This window comes from Suricata suricatta, chromosome 10 (genome assembly GCF_006229205.1).
Source record: "Suricata suricatta isolate VVHF042 chromosome 10, meerkat_22Aug2017_6uvM2_HiC, whole genome shotgun sequence".
In the NCBI taxonomy this organism is placed as follows: Eukaryota; Metazoa; Chordata; class Mammalia; order Carnivora; family Herpestidae; genus Suricata; species Suricata suricatta.
In genome coordinates, this window is record NC_043709.1 from 128,686,461 (window position 1) to 128,709,061 (window position 22,601).

Below are 22,601 nucleotides of genomic sequence, written 5' to 3' on the forward strand. Positions count from 1 at the left end.
TATGAAATACTCTTGTGGGGCGCCTGGGGGGCTCAGTCGGTTAAGCCTCCAACTTCGGCTCAGGTCATGATCTCACTATTTGTGGGTTCGAGCCCCGCATCAGGCTCTGTGCTGACAGCTAGCTCAGAGCCTGGAGCTTGCTTCGTATTCTTTGTCTCCCTCTCTCTCTCTGACCCTCCCCTGATCACACTATCTCTCTCTGTCTCTCAAATATTAATGTTTTAAAAAATTAAAAAAAAAATACTCAGGCTTTGTTTCCTGGCAAAAGCCAAGCTCCTTGCTGCCTCTTGCTGCCATTTTATAGCTCTCAGTTTTCTGCACTTTTTGCATCCTCAGAAATGTCTATTCTTGTTCATAAGGCTAGAGATATCCTACTGAATATCTCATTTAGATTGTATCTTTTATTGTTCTGTATTTGTATCATTTGGAAGAGATAGCATGCCAAAGCATTAGTTTGTCATGCCACATTTTTAAGAAATATTTCTTGATGATTCATTAGCTTCACAATACTCTCTACCTCCCCAAATCCCTAAGCTGATAAACTGACTGATTTAAATTCCCTTGCCACAAATCCACAAATTTTCCTCTTTATGGTTCCCTAATACCCGTGTACCTCTCAGAAAGAAGGTATTATCAATAAAATAATTATAAATGCCATACTTGATGTCAGCAAGTTTACAATTCCTTTAGAAAAATACTCCTTAGGGGAAACAAAAAGAAAAAAGAAAGAAAAAAAAGAAAGAAAATGAAAGGAAGAAAAAGCTCCAATTCCAAAATGTATCAATTTTGAAAAACCATTCAGCTTGTTAAAATGGGATCATAGCAATGCTATTCATTTTCCAGACTTGTAACTTTTATTGTCATCATCCTCATTAAATAGCATATAATTGAGTGTTCCTTTGGTATTTGGCACTGTTCTAGGTGTTTTAGTATTTAGCTAAGGAATTAATGAACAGTGGAAGCAAATCAGTACATGAGGTTTTTATCTCTCCAACAAATAGCTAAAATACACCCAGGGCAGCTTTTCTGGAATTCAGATAGCCCAATACGATCCAAACTGTTATTAACTCCATCACCTCTGTGGTGATGATTGCAGTCCTATAACAGTGCATGTTGCAATGTTCATGATCATTTATTGAATAATTAATTCAACAAATGCTTACTGAGCACCTAATTTGGGACACACATTTCACCAGATGGAGAGACAAATTAATCCACATCAATATCTCTGATATGTGTCTCTCTACAACGTCTCCTAATATAATGCTTGGCTTATGTTAAGCACTCAGTGAATATTTGTTGAAACTAATGACTGAATCAATCAACAAATGACCTTAAACACCTTTAGAAGAAAAAAGCAATATAATTATAATATATAGTTTCGTTCTTCTAATACAATATGTTAACCCTCTAAGTTTTTATCAGAAAGTCATCATCGGGAAACAAATTAATGTACCCATTAAATGTCTCAGGTGGCTCAGCCTGCTTACCGATCACCAAACTCACTGCCTGTTTTCCTAGGACTCAGAAGGCAACCACACTCCCAGACTTCCCTAACCCTTAAGGAGGTCCTGCCAAAGCAATGTGAGCAGAAACAGGGCAATAGGAAGAAGTACCTCCTACACAAGTATGGTCTTTTCTGAGAACCCTGTGTTGAAGATGAAGCCCTAGGGCGGACTAAGCAGGACCGCGGGACCAGTCCTCAGAGGTGAGCCACTCAGGAAGAGAGGCGGCTCATATGTCCTGCTGAGTCCATTAGAAACAGACTTTCACTGTGCAAAGCAATTGAGGGTTGAGACTAGGTCTGTTACAGCTGTTAGTGACACCGGAAGGAATCAACTCTTCTCTCCAGAACATGTTCCCATGACAGTGTCAAACTGAGCCATATCATTTCTTCTTACTCTATGTAGATATTATATCACTGCACAGTTTAGCAAATAAGTATTAATTTGTATACATATTTTTATACACCCACTAAAGACTAAGTTCCATAAGTATTTTAAAGGAAGGGTGCAAAAAAATAAAAAAGATGAGAGATTGGTCATTTTATCAGGTTACATGGGCTGGTCATTTTGTGTTTTATTCCTCTTTAAAAAAAAACACTAAAATGAAGCATTCCTAATAGCCCTGTCACATGGAAGACTGTGGTATTATAAAAATGGTTGCCACCAAATCAAATCTGAGGGCATTTGAGTCCATCAAATATCCATTCATCTCTACAGTCTGGTCATCGACTGAAGGAACATTCAGCAGCAGCAAAGTGCTTGCAGGCATTAATCTGAGCACCAGGTTTCTTGTCTGTCTGCTATGGCTGAACTGTTTCTTCTGTCTGAACTGACCTTGCCTGCTTTTCATTGGGTTACTAACTCTTCGTTCTGCCTCAGGCATCACCTTCTCAAAGACTGCCCCTCCAAGGTTGGGCTAAGTGACCTTTGTATGTTGGAATTATCTTTGTCTGTCCCTTCCACCCATCCGCAGGCCCATCAGTGGCAGGGACTATGTCATCATTCAACTCCTGATACCCAGCACCTTGCGTATGACATATACCCGGGCCTTAGTGAAACCTGTGCATGACCAAAAGAGTTACAGCATGGGAGAGCCCACTTCTGGCTAGAGAGGGGTAAGAGTATGAGTAGGGAGGCACAACATATCACCTACTTTAACAAATACGCTGTCTTTCCACAGTGTGGTGGAAAGGTGAAAAAGTATCCCAGAACAAGCAGTGCTACAGTTAAGGGTGTACAAGAGTTATATAAATATTTGGGGAGACTCTCAAGAAACATTATGTAAAGTAGATAAAATGTATATGTATGTTAGTGGGGACAGTGAAGTCTATAAAGGCATATTATGAACAGATTGTGAAGGTCCTTGAATTATTTGCCATGTGAGGCTACTTGGCCTTGATTTGATTAGAAGTGAAAGATCATTTTAAAAGGTTTGAAGAGGAAAGTGGTATCTGTCATATCATCTAGGAATTACATAATGAGGGATTGCACTGTGACATCAAGAATAAAATTGGTGGGGCTTCTGGGTGGCTCAGTCGGTTAAGCCTCCAACTTTGGCTCAGGTCATGAGCTCACAGTTTGTGGGTTCGAGCCCCACATCGGGCTCTGTGCTGACAGCTCAGAGCCTGGAGCCTGCTTTGGATCCTGTGTCTCCCTCTCTCTCTGCCCCTCCCCCATGAGCACTCTGTCTGTCTCCCACTCTCTCTCAAAAATAAAATAAAACATTAAAAAAAAGAACAAAATGGGAAAGATAAGCATTCATGGGACAGATAACAAGGGGCTAGTAATAAATTTTAGCTTTTGGTAAAAAGGAGGCAGTCAACGATGGCACCAAGTTTCCAAATCTGGACACCCAGGGAATAACCACTTCAATGTGTCAGCTGGGAACACATACGGCTACATGTAACAGGAAACTTAATTTCCAGCAGCTGACACAGTGAGCAGAGGGACTTTAGGGCATCACAAGAGGTCTGAAGTTGAGTGGCGGGTGACACGGATTCAGTGGCTCAAGAACGAGACAGACATAGATCTATGTGATTCTCGTGGCCAGTCCTTCCTAGACACAAGTTGGAGGCTGAAGGGTTAGCAGCACATCTGTATAGGAGAGAAAAATAAGGGAGGAGGGGGGACTTCAGGAGGGGTAGCTGTCCTTTTTTGCCAGAAAATCGAAAGCCTTTACAAGAATTATATACCCTGGAAGGCTTCAGCTATGTTTCATTGGCTAAAGATGTATTATTTGGGCATATCAAGCAACGTGAAGAGACAGAGTAAGAAAGATGTCTAAATGTGTAGCCTTCAAAGTGCAAAGCATCAAAGAAGAAGAGAGGAGAGAATAATAGTCTATAGTTAGATAGTCCAGCATGTCTACCAGAGTTAGGGATGTTAGGAAGGGGACTCCAGTTTGAGATATTTCCATGGGATGGAAATAATTTAAACAGAATTGACTAAGAGATTTCCAAGGACTCTTACAGATTAGTTAGAAATGCTGGCAGGATCTCCAGGCCTACACTACAATAACACTAGCTTTTTTTCTGTAAACTATCCTGGGTGTTCCAATCAATCAGCTGGTAAAGCAGTAGTGGACAGACCAGAATACAGCTGCACATCCAGGCTCTCTAACACCTTCCTGTCCACCATAGTGTGAGCCACATGGGAAATTTTATATTTTGGTGGAGCTTTAGTTTTTAAAAAAGCAAAAGTAAGAAAATTAATTTTAATAATATATTTTATCATATCAACAGATACCAAGTATAGTCATTTCAGCATGAAATCAATATAAAAACTATATTTTTCATTATGTTTTATATTTGGCCTTCAACATCCTGTATTTTTAAAATATTTATTTTGAGCGAGAGAGAGAGAAAGAAAAGGAACATGAGCAGGGGAGGGGCAGAGAGAGGGAGTGAGCATCCTAAGCAGGCTCCATACTGTCGGTATAGAACCAGACTCGGGGCTTGATTTCACAAACCGTGAGATCATGACCTGAGCCAAAATCAAGAGTCATACACTGAACAAAAAGAGCCATCCAGGTGCCCTCCTGTGTGTATTTCACACTTCCAGCACATCTCCATTTGGACCAGCTATATTTCAAGGACTCGTTAGCCACTGTCGGCTGTGGGCTACTATATCAGACAGCACAGTCTTACTCATTGTAAAATATCACTAGACATCTCAATCAAAACACCAGCAACTTATTTTATGGATATCAATAAACTGATTCTTATCTTTATTTTGAGGCTCAAAAGACATAGAACAGCCAACACAATATTGAAAGAGAACATATTTGGAAGACTGATGCTACCTGATTTCAAGATTTACTATATAGCTACAGTAATCAAGACAGTGTGGTATTGTGAAAGAATAGACAAATAGACCAAAGGACCAGAATACAGAATCTAGAAGTAGACTCCCACAAATTTAGGCAACTAATCTTTGACAAAGGAACAAAGGCAATACACTGGAGCCAAGATCACCTCATTAACAAACAGCTCTGGAGCAACTGGGCAGTCACATGCAAAAAATGAATCTACATAGAGACCTTACATCCTTCACAAAAATTAACTCAGAGTGGATGACAGACAAAAAGTAAAACACAGAAGTATGAAACTCTCAGAAGATAACAGAGAAAACCTACATGACATTGGGTATCATGGTACCTTTTTATACACAACATCAAAGACATAATCCATGAAAGAAATAATAGATAAGCTGGACTTCATTAAAATTAAAAATTCCTGCTTTACAAAAGATAGTATCAGAAAAGGCACCAACTGAGAGAAAGTATTTGCAAAACAGATGGGAAAAAAACCCAAAACATAAAATAAAGGACTGTTATCTAAAATACACGGGGGTGCCTTGCTGGCTCAGTTGGTAAAACATCCAATTCTTGATAATGGCTCAGGTCATGATCACATGGTCATGGGACTGAGCCCCACTCACTGTGTGTGAGCCCCGCAATGCTGAGCTTGGGATTCTCTTTCCCCCTCTCTCTGGCCCTCCCCCCTTCATGCTTGCATTCTCTCTCTTTCTCAAAATAAATAAATAAAATTTAAAATATGAAAATAAAAAATATAAAGAACTCTTAAAAATCAACAATAATTGGGGCGCTTACATGGCTCAGTTAGTTGAAAGCCTGATTTTTTATTTTGGCTCAGGTCGTGATCCCAGGGTTGTGGGATCAAGTCCTGCATTGGGTTCCACACTGGGCATGGGACCTGCTTGAAATACTGTCTCTCTCTCTCTCTCTCTCTCTCTCTCTGTTTCCCTCTGCCCCCTCCCCACCTCACTTGTGTTCTCTTTCTCGTGCTAAAATTAAATATATATGTTTATGTACATATAAATATATGTGTATATGTATATTTTTATATGTGCTGATATATATACACACATATATTATATATTATATATTACATTATAATATATTATATTATATATATGTGTGTATATATATCAACAGTAAGAAAACACATAACCCAATTATAAATAGGGCTAAAGACCTTAAGAGACCTCACCAAAGAAGATACACAGAGAGCAATAAGCACACAAAAAGATGCACCACAGCCTATGTCATCAAGGAAATGCAAGTTAAAACAACAATTACGTATCACTGTGTATCTGTAAGAATGGTCAAAATTCAGAACGCTGACAAAACCAAATGCTGACAAGAATGTGGGTCAACAGGAACACTCGTTTATTGCTGGTGTGAATGCAAAATGGCGCTGCCATTCTGGAAGATAGTTCGGTGCTTTCTTATAAAACTAAACATACTTTGACTATACAATCCAGCAATAATGGTCCTTGGTATTTATCCAAATTCATAATTACCAAAGCCTGGAAGTGACCAAGATGCCCTTTAGTAAGGCAGTGGATATAAATATTGTGTACATCCAGGGGCACCTGGGTGGCTCAATGGGTTAAGCATAACTCTTGATTTTGGCTCAGTTCATGATCTCATGGCTCATGAATTTGAGCCCGGAGTCAGCTCTGTGCCAATGGATATTCTCTTGGGATGCTCTCTCTCTCTCTCTCTCTCTCTCTCTCTCTCTCTCTCTCTCTCTCTCTCTCTAGGTCTCTTTCTGTTACTTCCCCACTTTTGCTCTGTGTCTCTGTCTCTCTAAATAAACTTAAAAAAAAGTGTGTATCCAGACACTGGAATATTCTCCAGCACTAAAAAGAAATGATCTGTCAAGTTATAAAAAAGACATGTAGCTTAAGTGCAGATTAGGAAAGAAACCCAGTCTGAAAGGCTACATATTGGTATGATTCCAACTAGATGAATTTATGGAAAAGGCACAAGTAAAGAGATAATAAAATGATCAGATGGGGAATAGATGGGTGAGGAGAGCCAAGAGGATTTCTAGGGCAGTGAAAATATTCCATGTGATGGTATAATGGTGGATGTAAGTCGTTAGGGAACACCAGGAGTGAATCTGGAGGTAAACTGTGGCCTTTGAGTGATTATTCTGTGTCACTTTAGGTTCATCTTTGTTAAATAATGTGCCACTCTGGTGAGGGATGTTGATAACAGGAGAGGCTATACGTGTGTGGGGGCAGGGTATGTGTGGAAAATCTCTATGCCTTCCCTTCAGTTTTGTTGTAAACCTAAGACTGTTGTAAAAAAATAACAACTTCCCCCCCCCAAAATCATAAAAGAACAAGAGAAGAGAGCAGAAGCCACTTTCGTTGTTGAAGGATTTCTATCTGAACAACAGAGAGTGGACTGAATCTTTTGTAAAGAAATCGGATCTTAGCCTTATGCAATGATATCTCATAAAAACAGAACATCAGGAGGGCAATAGTTTCCTGGATGTTTTAAAAACAGTTCCAAGCCGATCTTGCTTTGTTCCGCTTGCTGGAGAGGGGAGGGCTGACCCCGGCTGTGGAGACGTCCCTGGACAGGGAGTTGCAGGGCACCTGATGCTCTTACAAGCAACAGGGTTGATTGTCAATGGTATTCTCTTGGATTATCAGGCAAATTCAGATATTTTAGTCTGACCATAAATAAAAGGGACACTCATTGATACTAAGAAAAACACAATGACACCAACTACTTGGTAGTTGTTAGAGTTTTCATTTCTGCAAAGCATGAGATGGGGCTTAAGTAACGAATGGGCCGTTCTCTTAGGCGACAGGGCTCTGCCTAGTGCATTCCTGAAGCCTCCAGAACCCTGTGACTGGGCACTAAGAGAGCGGCGTCTGAGGGTGCATTTGGCTGATTTCAGCATTCCCAGAGATAAATCATTATTCTCATAATACAGTACTCTCATGAAAATACGACTTGTCATGAGAGGAAATCTAGCCAGAGGTCATCAGATGTGTCCTCCTGGAAAGCCATTACTCCTTTATTCTTCTAGAGAAAGCTGACTTTTCTTTCAGAGGCCACCCCAAAATATCACCTCCTCTGTGAAGCCCTCCGTGATTACCTCCAGGCAAAAGTCTTTACTCTCTTTTCTCTCTCCTACCCCACCATAGCTACAGTAAATAACTGTTATATCAGATGGATTTTTATAAAACACCCATTCATATTTTCCTAATTAAATATGCAATTCCTAAGAACACAAATTTAAGAAAAGCTTCTTTAGTTATTGTCTTTGGACTGGTGACTATGTCTGACCATTCGTGGGTCCTCAATAAATGTGAAAGCTGGTAAAACTTCACTACTTCTTTATAATTTCATAGCTTAAGTGATGAACATCAAACTCTTCATTGACAACATGGGGCAAAATGACCTTTCCTACAAGCTTTCCAAGTTGTGGTACAAACGCAGTGAAATGTTTATTCACAAGAGACCTATATAGAAAGTATTAATTCAGAAGTCACTCTGCCTTTAAAAATTACTGACTTATGCCAAATGTTGCTGTATCATAAGACTGTTAGTCATTGCTCCTACAGGGCTTGCCAGGTGCCGGACACTAGTGTCAGCACTGTCATATTTGAACCCACTTAATCCTTAGCACAACTTTGAGAGAGTTTCTATAATGATCATCTCAACTTTGTGCTTTAGGAAACCGTGTCACCAAGCGTTCAAGTCACCTGCCTCAGCAGGCAGACTCAGGCAGCGGAGTCAGAATCAAGGCAGGCATCCAGTGTTCAACCTGAGTGCTTACCTGTCACAACACACTGTCCTTTCATGAGGCTAACGGATGGCAGGGAGTGGCCATGCTTCCCAGCAGTAATGGTAGGAAAGCTGCCAGCCCTTCATTTTATCACCACTAAACAGGGCTCCTTAGGGACCCTCCATCCAATGATTGCTACATTTCCATCCTCAGAGGAACAGGCTTTATATGGACACAACAGAGGACAATTCAGATGAGTATCAGAACAACATGACTTGAAAACACCTACGAGAGAGAACAGACGGTGGTAGACTTCTGGGGTGGGTGTGGCCCTGCCTCAACTCTGTGCGGGTCCCCAACAGAGGTGAGTCAGTGTCTCCTTGAAGAATCCACGGTGCCTGTAGGCGACACCAAGAAGCCTGAGTTGTGCTTGTGTTTCCACAGCAAGTTGAATAGATTTTTAAATTGCGGTTTGTTTTGTGGAAAAGATGTATAATCACAGAATACTAATGCTGGCAATGACCTTAGCTTCGAGTTGAACAGCTTCATCATGAAGAGTCCGTGCCTGGAGGGGCAATGTATCTTTTTAAGTTCGTTTAGGCTTTTGTTTTTACAATGACAGCATGTGGTAGAAATTTACAGTATCTCTGGGATTCACCATTTTGAAAACTTTGCAGCATGGAAATTAACTGCAACAATACTTCATGCACCCCCACTGAAATGGCCGTGTGGTGCGTGCTCAGTGACTCTGACAATTTTAGTTAAACAATTCTCGAGATTGGGAACAGATACAGGGGATGACGGGTCACGAATCCCAGTGAAGCGAATAGGCACCAGGGTAGGAAGAGATACCAGGGAGATGTGGCTTCAGAGGACTCATTTTTGCCCTGGACACATTGCTATGTTTCTATCTTCATGATTTCCCTTTGAGATACTGTGGGCTTTAGGGATAAAAATACCCTATGCCATATGTGAGAGACGTGTTGCATTTTAGAAATCTCAAGTGATAGAGGTTTGCCTGTCAAATGAATGATATAAGGGCTTCTAACTGGCACAAGAAAGCAGTCTTTCCCTTAAATCTCCTCCTCTGGCTTGAGCACATATGCTCAAAACTAGTCACATGTGTCTTATGCCTTTCTCTGCCTTAGCGATTTTTGAGACTCTGAGTTTTCTGCTTGGCTGGTGCACAGTTCTCTGCTCCTTATCAACTTGGCAGCTGAGCCCAGCTGCCTTCCCCTTAAGGCAAAACCAGAGCTGCTCTGCCCCCACCCTTCTCTTCCTGGCGTCTAATCAACCAAAGCTGATCGGGAGCTGCTTACAGTGACATCAGGGGCTTACGTCATAGTCACCGACAAAGCAAAGTAATGAAAGTGGAGATGATTTTCTGCAGCACTAACAAAAAGAGAAGGGATTTCTAAACACGATGCCAAGTCTCCCCTGTGTCAAAGCTAAATGAAGCAGTGATCAGAAGGGGATTTCAAAAGTCGTCGCTTGAGTTCATAATATTGGCTACTTATGAATGGACAAAGACAGTCATAGAGAGGAAATGTAAAATATTTACCTGGTTTTAGCTAATAGACAATACTTTTCTGCAGGGGAAACCTCCTAGAGAGAGATTGCCTTTATAATCCAGAGGGAAGGGAATGAATGTTAGAAAAAGAGCACTGAGACAACATGTTTTTCCAAATCAAACCACGTTTCATCCGAGTCATGAGCAAGTTCCCACCAACATCGCCACGCAGGCAACACAACACAGAGGTCACCTTCTGGTACTCAAATAGCAGACATACTAGCACCAGGTGACCTTGGAGATGATCTTATTCAATATACTATCGTTAGATTGCCACTACAGTGGCAAAGTAACTTGTTCAAGGTCATAATTTAGGTAATGGCGGAAATAAGAGACTCATATCATTACTGCAGTCCTCCATGTGGGCACCAATACACGCCTGCCTCTTGGTCAAATTGAGAATCCAAAGGCAAAATATAGTTTTTTCAAACAAGTGATCATTTCCTTAGTAAATGTGTGTAAATTATCCTTTACGCCATTTTAGAAGCAAGATGTGAGAAGTGCCCTCTCCCAGATACCCTTGGAAATTTTGTCTGAGATCCCAGAATCACAGAGACTTGCCTTTAGGATGTGTTCGTTTTTTCTGACCTTCTCAGAGACATGAGGAAATATTTTTAATTCCCTAAGGTGAATGATAAAAACCCCAGATACTGACGTTCGTAACACTGACCAGTGCATGTCAAAGGCACATACCATAGAAGCATGCAGAGTTCATCATTTCAACAAGAAAACTGCCATAAATCAGTAGAACTTAAATGGCGATTTACTCAGTAGGACCTGTACCTCACATGGAATGTGTACTTTGGCCAGAAAGTAGTGCCTATAGAACAATGCTCACGCATGGAGAATAAGGCTTATACTTGATGCGGTCCTCGGTATTTTCAAAGTCACCCACAATCATGCATATTTGGATCCAGGTTGAGTGTGGGGGCTGACACCCCGTGCTGAGCCCTCTCTGGGGAAGAATGAAGACAACAGTGTGCGCCAGAGTCCTGGGAGGCCCTCGCACCCCAGACTCCACAGCAGCTTTTGCTTACCCCAGACTAGGATCTCGATTCATTTATTTATTCCCCCAATACCATGTGAACTCTGACATGTGACAACCACTATTCTAGATGCCAGAAAGTCAATGGTGAAATCAAAATAAATAAGGTCACGGGCCAGGTCTTGACTTCATGATGCTTATGTTCTAGAAGGGAAGGTCAGGTAATAAGCACTTAAACACCTAAATGAGGTCATTTTATATTTTATTTTATTTTTAAATGCATATTTGTTTTTGAGAGAGAGAGAGAGACGGAGCATGAGCTGGGAAGGGGCAGAGAAGGAGAGTGAGACACAGAATCTGAAACAGGCTCCAGGCCCTGAGCTGTCAGTACAGAGCCTGACATGGGGCTCAAACTCAGGAACAGTGAGATCATAACCTAGGCTGAAGTTGGATGCTTAACCAACTGAGCCACCCAGGTACCCCTAAAGGAGATCATTTTAAATGTTTATTTATTTATTTTGAGAGAAAGACACAGAGTGAGCAAGAGTGAGAATGGGCAGAGAGAGAGGGAGAAAGAAAATTCCAAGCAAGCTCCGCACCGACAGCATTGTAAGTTCCCCCAATATGGGACTTGAACTCACGAACGGTGAGATCCTGATCTGAGCAGAGAACAAAAGGTGGATGCTTAACCAACTAACTGAGCCACCAAGGTACCCTGAGGTCATTTTAGATAGTGAGAAGGGATGAGAACAAGAAATCTGAGTAATGGGGTCGAGTGTAATTGATGGAAATGGCTGAGAGCAGCCACTTTCCTTTAGACAGAGTAGCTGAAGAACGCCGCTTTGAGATGACATTTAAGGCAGAACAGGTGTGAGAGAGAGCCAGCAAGAAGAAGATCTCGGGAAGAGAGTCTCCAGTAGATGTCTTAGGAAGAGGAGCTTTGAAGGAAGAAGCTGGCCACTGTGGCGGGTGCTGTGAGTGTTCGCTGGTTTTCTGCATTCCTTTACCCAAAAGCTAGAGAACTTCTCACCTGAGACGTTCTGATGGGAATGTCTTCCTGCATGGAAACTAGAACCTGAATCTCTTGCTTCTGCAGAGCTCCTATGCCCATGCCAAATCAGGTAGTAAGGGTTATGAGCATATATCCCAGGTCAGGCCGATTGGTCACACCTTGTATTGAGAGCTAGAAATGTACAAGGTCTAGCAGTGACAGGGGTGCCAGCAGAGGCCTCGAAGGTCTAAAATAGTACCCATAGAGGAAGCTTTGATACCTATGCTCACAACAGACAACAGCTATGTCTCATGAGAATGGAGCTGGATATGTCTGTCAACAAGACTCCCTCTGTTCGTCCCAATTTTCACTGCCTAGTGCACTACAGTTCTCAGTAAATCTATGAAAATCTTAATAGCCTTCCACAAGCTTTATGTTAGGCTTGAATCATTGAGTTGGTTTGATTAGAGCAACTAAAACCCTTTTCAGATTGACATAGCAACTGGCCCCAGGAGTGGCTGCCCAAAACAATCCATCATGGAGGGCGGGGAGCTAGAACTGGTTTTCTGTTTTGGTTAGAATGGAAGGCAATAAAAAGCCACTAGCATTAGGGAATCTGTCCTTAGTACTTCATGGGAGGCAGTGGTGAAGAAACTGATTTAATTATCACCTGCAGTCATCTGAAATGAAGTGCCATCAAAGGCAGAATTTTGGGGGACTGAGTGGTCCCTTCCAGAAAGGAATGGCTAAGTTCAAGGACTATGGATATGAGTGGATGTTTCTAACAATGCCAGGAAGCTAAAAAATAAAGGACCACAAATCTGAGGTTCCTACATTTTCTAAACAAGGTGTAAATGAATTCTTATGACTTTTTTTTATAATAGTTTATTGTCAAATTGGTTTCCATATAACACCCAGTGCTTCTCCCCACAAGTGTCCCCCCACTATGACCATCACTCCCTCCCTCCCTCCCCCTCCCCTTTCAGTCCATGGTTGTCTTCAGTATTCAGTAGTCTCCCTTGATCTGTGTCCCTCACTCTTCCCCGCTCTCTTTCCCCCTTCCTCTCCCCATGGTCCCCTGTTAAGAAAAATCTCTCACTTCTTGCCATGGGGAGGCTGAAGTATCTTTGTTCTTGTTGCACCAGAAAGTGGATCTTATGGGCTCTATGATTATAAGCTCACTTAAATTTACTGTCTCACTAAGGTGCCTGGGTGGCTCTGTCAGTTAAGTAACCAACTCTTGGTTTTGGATCAGGTCATGATCTCATTCATGGTTTGTGAGTTCAAGGCCCATATCAGGCTCTGTGCTGACAATGTGGAGCCTGCTTGGGATTCTCTCTCTCCCTCTCTCTCTGTTCCTCCCCAACTCACTCTCTCTCTCAAAAATAAATAAACAAAAAAATTTAAATCTACTGTCTCACAAAGTTTCCTATGAGAATTTGAGGACATTTACGAGAAAGTAGATTTGACCTTGAGTATTGGAATGATATCTTAAGGAAAACTTGAGGAGATTCAGTGTTCTCTGAACTATTCCTGTCCTGACCCCTGGCAACATTTAAACACTCATTAATTCTCTTTGTGAAATGAGCAGCCCCCTTTCTCTTATCTGGAGTGACTTACTGATTTTTCCAAAGGCCTAGAAATGACCCTATTCATGGTCACTGGCAAGAGGAAGCCAACCTCAGGCCCTAGTAGCAAACAACTCTCTTTGTTTCAAGACTCTTATTAGAACCAACTCCTAGTGTCTCCCCAGGACTGGTGCAAATGCAAACTTTACCTTGGGAGGAGAAAGCTCACAACTCCCCCAGACTATTAAGACTTTTATTTATTTATATTTTTATTTCTGAGCAATATATGTGGAAATAGACTCAAGCCAGGAGGGTAGGATATTATTTTAGATCAAGTTTAATTGACTAATATATATTCACTGATCAGAGATTTTTGACTGAATATGCTAAGTGGGATAAACACAGCTGATTCTGTATTTTCACAGGGTTAGTTGATCAAATCCTAGATGTAACGGTGACTGTGTTTTGAAGGGTTCTTAATACATAGCACCAGACTCCCTAACTGAAGAATAATCCCTGAAAGGAAGCAAAGGGTACAGATGATGGTAAAGGTCACCTATCTAGATAGGGCGCCTACTGATAGATACCCCTAGGAAAATACGGTTTTAGGTCTCTTAGTCAGGTATGGATGCTGACACGCAACCCCAGACTTGGAAACTATTTCACAGAATCACAAGCGTGCTGGATCAGGAAAGGCCTCTACAAATTTCCCTCCATGTACCCTTCCTCCCTAGGCCATAGTTCTATAACTACTCATTTTTATTATGGTGCCCACAATCTAACTACATAAACTAACTTAAAAATAGCAAATATTTTTTTCTCATTCCTAATGCTTCAAAGGCTTTTCAAAACTTTTCTTTACCTACTGTGGTGCTCTTGATTAACCACTGACCTACCAAGGGGATACTGGTGGGGTCAGAAGATGCTTTAAGAAAATTAAGAACTGTAATAATACTGACTGAAAGTTGGTCCGATTTTTCTTACCACTCACCAGTAGTTCTAAACAAAATCAGTGATAAATTACTCCTTTCTGACAAGATCTTTTGTTGATTTAAGTTTGAAACAATTGCTACCATTAAATTTTAACAATATACGAGCTTTAAATTTACTGATTTTTTACCTATCCTTTAGTAAACACTGTGTTTTTATCTGATAAGTAATTCTGAGCACCCCTGTAAGTAGCCAGCCCCTGACCGATGCAGACTCCTCTCTCTACCTTTGATTCGAAAGCCAGTGTGTAAATGTTTAGCATTGTTCAAGTTTGTTTCAAGCACAATTTGTATCCCTAGCCCCTGCTGTCTTCTATATCCTGGTGTTTAAACCACAGATTCAAATACGCATGATGTCACAGGACTGCAGAGGCAAAGAGTCTATCTTCAATGTCTCTGATTCTGCCTGCACAACGGAATTCTCATCCGCGCTTTGTGTTTGCAAGAATGGAGCAGAATGCCAACTATGAGATGCAGTACTTTTGTGTTCTCAGTCTCCATTTCAGGTCAGGCATGAAATATTTTGCTGAATTTCAATAATACCTTTAAAACACAAATTTATTCTTCCTTTTGACTTATTTTACAAATTAAAGGACAAGCAAAAACAATTATTATACTGATTATTACCTGGTTATTATGGGAAATAATTTTATCATACAGAGGAAGGGTTATTAGTACAAGAATTCACTCTGGATACGAAGTGCCCATTAGCCCTAATCATATCTCCTTAAAGAAAACTAAGGTAAAAAACTGGGGCAGCCTTCAGTCTTAGGTCCTGAACCTGAAGAAAGGGTATAAACCTGTTAATAACTCCTGTGGCCGGCCTTTCTTGCTGGGACCCATTTTTCGACCAAAGCCTGCAAGACTATCTTGTCCTTATCCCCTTTTTGACTTCGAATACCTGCCTTTCAGCTCTCATCTGTGACCTGTGTTCTGTAGAGGCCCAAAGCCCTTGCATGATTCTCTTCTTGTACAGAAATAAGCACTTACTTGTAGAGTCAAGTACACTCAGCCCCTGAAGTCAAAATACCACTGGCTAATTAAAGCCTCTTACCCAAACTACAATAGTTTAAAGCCAACTGCACAAAGATAAAGACCTGCCCAGATCAACCATCACACCCTTATCAAAGTACCCTGACCACACCCAAAGAAGGCCCAACATCACAGAAGCTGGGTCCACCAAAACTATAGCCTATCTGTATTTTGTGAATCCAAATTCTATTCTCTTAAAAAATGTCTCAAGGAAGACACTATGACATAAATCTTCTGGAATATGATGGAAAAAAAAAAGCAACCATAAAGAAAGGATTGCAAGAATGGATTTATTATGGCCTATCCCAACACACACTGGAGACCAATCAGGCCCCTGAAAAAACCCAAAAGATGGAACCACTCTGAAGTCTTGATAAATGCTTGTGGGAATTGAGGGTAGTGAGCTACCTCTTTGGGAAGAACTTTATGACTGTGTTTGGTAGCTCAGAGCTACTGCTGAGTGGAAGACCTTGCCGGCAAAAAGAGCTCCCTGACTTTCAGAGGAGACCATAAAATCTTGAGGTTGTGGAGGTTGAAAACTGGCCCCACCCTGGCAGAATCAAGGGGTGGTGGTGACAATGGGAACCCCACCTGTGAATGCCTGCTCATGGCCTCACAGGACCAGAGAGATATACACACCCCCACTGAAGCTTCTCCACAAGATTTATGTAATGCTAATATTCCACATTGGCCAAAGAACAGCCTGGTTTAAGAGACCTCACTGGAGTCAAACCTCCACACTTAATTCTGACACAAGACATTTTATAAACCCAGAATCAAAGAGGAGGGAGCTCTGTAACACTGAGTAACATCCAGGATGCCTGGGCACCGGGGTGAGGGAAAGAGCAGGACAGAGCATTCAGTGTGTCTCTCAGGTCAGTTCAGGTCAGTCTTTGCCGCCAAATGAGCTACTAAAACTTAATCTTCAGAATTTTTTATTTCATGACTGCAGACAAGAACTGTCTTCCAATGTACCCAGTTATTAGATTATTTTTTCTCATCCTGTTCAAAGGCATTACCTGCTGCCTATGGCTTAAATGCTGTCATTTTCCAGCAGTGAATTCTAAATCCACTTCTCTTCTAAATCAATGAACTCCCTTTGAGTATCTTTACCCATTCCTCTGGATTCTATTTCTATCCGGCTTTCATGAATTCCAAGTCTGTATCTCCCATCCAAGCATCTCCCAGGAGCACTAGGTTCCATACACCTAATGGCATTCCATTTAACTTCGTTAGATCAATCTCAGCATATTCAAAACGAAACCTGCAATCTTCCACTCCAAACCTTCCTTTTCTCAGTAAACAGTATGCATATTCACACCAGAACAATCCCTTCAGTCAGAATACAGAGAAGCATGGCTGCCTATTCTGAATCAGGAAGTCCAGAGGTCCAGTGCCTGCTCTGCCTGTAAATTTCAGCATGAGATCTTGTGCAAGTCATTAACATTGTTGAGCCTAAGCGCGATCACTTATAAAATGGGATAGTTTTAATTGGAGAGCCTAGGCCTCAGACCCGGCATTACCACTTACTAACTACGTGACTTTGATCATGAAGAAGTCACAGACTGTGATTGACAGTTCAGAGCTGGTGGCTATTTAGGCCGGAAGGGCAGAAGCCTTGGGTCTCAACTTGCTCAGTCCCACAGTGAAGCTTTGTTTGGACCCGGTTTAATTCAGCACCAGTGCCCTGGAAAATGATCAGAGGCAGTTTTGAAAGTTAAATGTGCAAGGGGAGAGCTTCCCGGGCAGGATAACCCCTTCATCTACTTCTTTCCTCCTCTGAAGGGCTTTCAAAGAGTATAGCAATTCCTTTTTTATTTTTTTAACTTAGTCTTTCTTTTCAGCTCCAGCACGTCTAACTCTTGTCTCATTATAATTTCACATATTTCTATGAAAGAAACCTGACAGCTACAGAACATTTGAGGAAAGCATGGAAGGAGGGCGGGCGTGTGGGGGAGTGAGGAAGCAGAAAGAGGAGAGGAAGAGAGATGTGTCCATGGCTGAGAGTCCTCAGTGGGCTCTTTTGGGTGACGCTTTCAGAGGGGCCTGCGTCTCAGCCATATGGCAGCACAGTCTCTTGGCATTATTTTCAGAAGGCATCCAGAGCATTAATAGAAAATGGGATGAAATCATCTCAGTTCAAATAGCAGAGAAGTAGCCCAATTTCACCCTGAATCAACTAAACACTTAGTTCCTTTACAGGGAGCTTTAACTGATGCTGAATGTCTATATCTCCACCTATGTTCACTGCAATCCATGATGCATGTTCTTGCTAGAGGCACCAAGTTCTTACTAATGTATTCATTCATTTATTTCCTACCTCATTACAAAGAGTACATTGAAAGGGGCTGTAAACTGACTGTGTGTCCACATCTCCCCCACCCCAACTCATAGGGTGAAACCTAAATCCTAAGGTGATGGTATTTGGTGATTAGGTCATGAGGGTGTAGCTCTCACGTTTAGGGACTAGTGTCCCTGTAAGAAGAGGCCAGGGAGCTACATCTCTCCCCCTTTTCATAGAGTGAGGATATGATAAGACATCAGTAGTCTGAGACCAGAAAAGGTCTCGCACCAGACCCGGACCATGTTGGGACCTTGCTCTCCAACTTCCAGCCACCAGGAGTGTGAGAGAGTAAGGCTTTGTTGTTTTTGGCTATTGGGTCTTGGACACTTTGTTATAGCAGCCTGAACTGACCAAGACAAAGGGATACGCATTTCACGGCATTTTACATAATGTGTCCTCTCTAATGGGTTTCTGATATGGGAGTTTCATCAAGCCATCTGAAAAAAATTAGTTGTTTTTCTAAAGAATTAGAGAACAGAGGAGGAAGAAGATTCAAACCTGTTAATATATTCCACTGATTCAACAAGTTTATAGTCGTCATGTTCTCTGTGATCTTACCTACTATTTAGAGTCTCATGCAATATGTAATATTGATAGCTAAATCGTTTTGCAGGCTTAGTATGTTGTAAATTAAACCCAACCCATTTTGATAATCATAACTGACATGAAATATGAAGTATAGTCTTTAAATAAAAAGTGTTGCTTACTGATTTATCACATTTGAGGAATGGATTAAAAGAATAATCTAGATGATTTTCCTTCTGTTACTACTACCAACACAGCATAATACAACTTTCCACTCCATCTAAAGTAAAACATAAACATGTGCATGTCTGCACAATTGCACATGCATGTGCAGAAAGATGTTTGGTGCATCTGTGGATAAAGGAATTGACTCACGATTCATGATTTCTCTCTTTTACCAACTTCCATAAAGTTACCTAAACTCTCTTGAAGGAACAATATATTTCCTTTTATAAATTTCATGTTCTTCGAGTTGCTGCTGATCTTTTTTTTTTTTTTAATACATTTTGGAGTAAGAAGAATATTGGGTTTGACCACTACTACAAACAGGAAGCTGGCAGTGGTCCTCAGGAGAAATAGGAAACAGGCTATGAAGATGCAATTGGCGGCTCATTTGATAGATTTAATGGGCATAATTTGATTCTTTCATACATTTTTAATTGTCATTCTTTCCAAAAGGAAAAGTCTATGCAGGTTCAGGTTTATAATATTTGAGATCAGTCTTTTTGTTTCTCTAGCTTGTCTTTATAAGTCTTATCTGTACCTTGTCTCCTTGGTTCTTTTAAGAATCATAATTGGTATGATTATCGCTGCTATGAGAGTAATTAGCCGTAGCTTTTTGACACTCTAAATTGGGAATACAGACTCTTCAAGCAGCAGGGGCTGAACAGCTAAACCTTTTCACTTTGAAACTGAAATGGGTGCTGCCAATTGGATTCAGGTGCAATGATTCTAAGGCTTTTGCAGTTTTTACTTAATAAGGTAGAGGAAAGAAATAAAGCAGTTCACATTTCCACATGAGAAACTGAACAGAAATCTCCTTTAATGGGCTAATTGCCCGTTATGACCAATAAATATAAAGAAGTGGGAGATCAGTATATTGAGAACCAGATTTTTCCTCATTGACTTATCCCATTGCCTCAGAAAATGCCTGCAATGTTTTAAACATTCAGACAAGAAAGCTATAATCCTGAGAGCAGACTTAAACATCCACTTTACCCATTCTCCCTTCTACCATTAGGATGTTCTAATATTTGAATAAAATGACAGTTTTGTTCTGAGTGTAGGTAAGTTGAGGAGGCTCTGAAATACCTGGAGGGGATGGCCCATTCATTTACATAATCGTAGGGTTATATTTTATGTTTATTTTGATAATCTAATGTATTCGGTTTTACTTTTCCTCACATTTATAGAGCTCTTTTATCTGAATCCAAAAATGATTCAGGAACACTGCAAAAATAATCAAACAATGAAGAAAATATAAAGAGGCAAATAGAATTTATCTGAAAGTCTTCTTTCCAGAGAGTACTAAAATTTACACTATGGTTAATATTCTTCCCTATAAATGAGTTCATACTCTGCTATACATGATTTATAAATCCTTTTTGCTTTCAAGAATGAATGGCGACTAATACTGTATAGCCAGTAAAAATAGCATGTTTCTTCCATCATAATAATATGCCATAATTTACTTAGCTAATTTTCTACTGATAGATACTTGATGTTTGGCCTCATAAACAATTCTTGAGAGAACACATTCAGAATACATTCTTTGGTAAATTTTCTGATTATTCTCCTCTGGTGTGACCACAGACTTATAGGGCTACTTGTAGTTTATAGATCTAATCCAACGAAAGTTCAAGGGTATACAGTATTTGCCTAAAGTTATGAACTTAGTGACAGAACCCAAACAATCTATTTACTGAAGGCATACGGTGAGCACAGTGTCATGACAAGGGATGTGGTGAGCAAAAATGCACATTTCAAGGCAAGAGCACCAAGTGTGTCATTTGGAACCTATCTGAGTTGCAGCATGTAAACAGTGAGCTATGTAGAAGGTGCTTAATAATTATGTAGTTATTATGTTTAAAAAAACTCACTTGATAAGAGAACTCTTACAACAGCATCCTAACTCCTGCTGAGTCTCTCATTATGTCCATCCAATATGCACCCGGCTATTAATTATGAGTTTAAGAATCAAAGCTCTACATGGCATACCTTGTATAAAATCCTTTAACTTTGCAACTCCTGCTGAACCTAAAGCAATGCTGGACACAAAATTACCATGCCCTGTTGGTGGAAAAGTGAGTAAAGAGTTCAGATACCACTCCACAGAGAATTTGAAGCTATTAATTTTAATGAATAGATGATTTACATATTAGAGCTACTGTGCCTTCAGAAGTTATTAACTATAATGCTTTCCAAGGTAAACATGGAAGCAATCTTGGATGTGGCAAATGGCTACAGGGCTGGTGAGAAAAGGCGAGCTCAGACAGACAGTATGAAGACCAGTTGGAAGGGCCAGAGCTAGGGTTCAATGTGTCAGGACTCACCTGGGAGTTTAAGAGAGGAAGAGTTTGAAACAACGCTACAGTGATGATGACAGGGACTGAAAAGTGTGACCCTTTAGTTTTTCTTTTACAGGTTATGAAAGCTGAAGGGGAAGGGGCTTAGGTAAAAACAGATTATTTCATTTCAGATTTGTGGAATATTATTCCATTCTTGCTTGGGAACTCTAATTCAACCCATTAACTGAACAAAGGATGCCCTTACTTAGGCTGATGAACCAAGACGTCAGGAGAGTCTTGCACAAGTATACAAAGGAAATCCTATTTTCTGCAATTCTTTTTTTAAAATTTTATCTAGTTTTTAATGTTTTATTTATTTTTAAGAGAGAGAGAGAGAGAGACAGCATGAGCAGGGAAGGGTCAGAGAGAGAGACACAGAATCTGAAGACAGCTTCCAGGCTCTGAGCTAGCTGTCAGCACAGAGCCTGATGCGGGGCTCGAACCCAAGAACCACAAGATCATGACCTGAGCTGAAGCCGGACACTTAACTGACTGAGCTACCCAGGCACCCCCTATTTTCTGCAATTCTAAGACTTTAGAGACCATCAAAAATAGACAAAAACACTTGATAGTCATATAAATAAATACATATTTAGACTATGGGCTGTTAAATATTACCAATCTATCTGTTTGATAATGTATCTTATTATAATGATGATAGGTTGTTGATCACCAATCTATAGTTTATTTTCAAATTTATATGTGCTACTACATAAAATATGTTTAGAATTCTACCTAGAATAGTAAGGGCTCAGTAAATTATAACTGTGTATAAATTCACTCAGTAAATATGTATTGAATATCTGTAAGTGAGTACATATAATAAGTACCCAGTATGTTGTAGCTACTTATAAATTAAACATTCTCCTGTAAAAAATATCTTTTCTTTCCTTTTGCCCCTCCTCCCTCTGACTTGGATCTGACTGTGACCTGAACGGCTCACCTTCGGGGGTTTGCATCTTCTTCCCTGCCTGGCTGGACTGCCCAGCCCATTCTTCCAGCCTGCTTACCTGCTGCTGTCATGGAGGGGGCTTCTCTACCCACCTACAAACACAGCAAACACCTCTTCCACCAGCACCTATCGCTCAGCTTCTTCTATTTTGTTCTAGATTTCATTGTCATAACATTTTCACCACCTGACTTATTGCATATATTTTTACTTATTTATTTTGTTTATGGCCCCCACCTCCTTCCCACCTACAGAGCACAAATTTTGTCTCCTGTAGTCGATGCTGTTTGCCTGGCACTCAATATTCAAACACTCAATAATTACCTATTGAATGAATGAATAAAGGAGAAGAAAAAGAATGACAACCATCTATTAACTGTTGTGGTTTGCCAAACAGCAAAGCTAAGCACTTTGTATACCTGTTCACTAATACTCAGAATAACCCTATGATAAAGACTTTATTGTGGCCACCTTAAAATTTGGAGAAATGACAGTTACAACTCCCTAACACATGGAGAGAG

At 40.6% G+C, this 22,601-nt stretch overlaps 1 long non-coding RNA gene across 3 annotated transcripts in view; it reads right to left on the minus strand.

Moving 5' to 3' along the window:
- Positions 1 to 22,601, minus strand: part of LOC115304915 — a 216,649-nt gene that overhangs the window by 132,172 nt on the left and 61,876 nt on the right. Inside the window, exons 5-6 of one of the 3 annotated variants that reach the window (XR_003914665.1) lie at positions 20,782 to 20,853; positions 17,298 to 17,382 (exon numbers count right to left, since the gene is read on the minus strand). The exons of 1 other annotated variant lie outside the window; for it this stretch is intronic. This is a non-coding gene — a long non-coding RNA (uncharacterized LOC115304915). Of the gene's footprint in view, positions 1 to 13,993; positions 14,191 to 17,297; positions 17,383 to 20,781; positions 20,854 to 22,601 lie in introns of those variants that run through there. One more of the 3 variants, XR_003914668.1, reaches the window with a different exon arrangement.